Source organism: Populus nigra, chromosome 14 (genome assembly GCF_951802175.1).
Source record: "Populus nigra chromosome 14, ddPopNigr1.1, whole genome shotgun sequence".
Classification (NCBI taxonomy): Eukaryota; Viridiplantae; Streptophyta; class Magnoliopsida; order Malpighiales; family Salicaceae; genus Populus; species Populus nigra.
The window spans coordinates 10,495,518-10,497,107 of record NC_084865.1 but is presented as its reverse complement, the minus strand read 5'-3'; positions in this window follow the sequence as shown (position 1 = coordinate 10,497,107).

Sequence of the window (1,590 nt, the reverse complement as noted above, 5' to 3'; positions counted from 1 at the left end):
CATAAAGGTTTTTGGTCTTGAATTTTTTCAATTTAGCCGTCAATTACCTTCAAACTTCAAATTTCTTGTAATTAAACTCCTGATTGTACCAATTTGGCATTTCAAGTTTCAATTGTGTCCTTAATCTTTTAATCTTTAAAAAATGATCTGAATTAGACCTTCAAACTTGATTTTTTTTCAATTAAGTCCTTGATCGAAACCTCCCAACCCATTAGAAGTTTAATTAAGTCATTGAACTTAATTAATTATTTTAATTTTTATCCAATTGACTTTCAAACTTAATTTTTTTAATTAAGTTCTTAAATAAGTCAATTAAACATGTTAGAAGTTTAATTAAGTTCTTAAACTTAATTAATTCTTTCAATTGTTGTTAAGTTTGGATTTTAACTTCAATTTTCTTCCTTCATCTCATCTTTTCAAAACATCTCAATTTGGCTATTTTTATGGTACTTTGATCTTTTTCAACTCGAAGGCTTATCTCTTTTTGTCCTGAAAATATTTTTTTTTATTTTCTAATTATTTTTTATTGTAAGTTTAGTAGATGAGTCTTCGAGCTTTATTAAAAACAAATCCTTTTTACGTGTCTCTTCATTATAAGGGCCGACGTAAACTTAACATGCTCTTTTAAAACAATTTTAATAACAAGACAGTCATGTTATCATCAAACTTAAATTTTAGTTCATTTTACATTTTTCCTAAGTTATAACCGATGTAGGCTTAATAATTCTCTTCTAAAAAAAAATGAATTTAAAATTATGTTGACAAGCTTTCGTCAAGGTTTTGTTAAATTAACAATATTTTTACTTGGATCTGTATTTTTATAAATAGATAGAAAGACTCTTATTTTTAAGGATTGATATTAAAAAATTTTGTAAAAAAAATTAGAATATTTTATAGCAATTAAATTGAGAAAAATACATGTTAAAGATAATATTTCATCTGAAATGTTGTAATAACAGTAACGTCGATCTTTCCTTGTGGATAAAAAATAAAAAAAAGGAGGAAATTCCCATTATATCATATAAACTAAAAGAAATAAAAATCAACATCAAAACACTTTAATAACCTAACAACAATAATAGATATATGATATTATAAAAAAAAAAAATTAAAACTACTTAACTCTTACTTTCCTCATCTAACCTATTCAAGTTATTTGAAAAGCTTTGATTAAATTTATGATTTAACATTTAGGGACTCTTTGAAAAATTCATTCAAGTATTATATTATATTCACTTTAAAATACAATGAAAACAACTTTCGATTAAAGATTTAATGGTAAAAAAAATAAAATGCATGGGTCAAAGAAAAATTTCAAGAAATTTTATGGACCAAAATTTATAATATAAGAAATTTCATGAACATATGTTAATTTTTAAAAGCTTTAGTAACATCAACTATCAAAAGAATATGATGAAAATATAATATATTAAATTGACAAGAAAATAAAAATAGTGAAAAATCTTTTAGATACAAGATATAGAGTACATGGATTTACCAAATCATTCACCCAGGAGTTAAAACTTGAAGAGGATTACAACAAAGTTTCGCACACTTATATATAATAAATAGCATGCGTGCTAAAACACC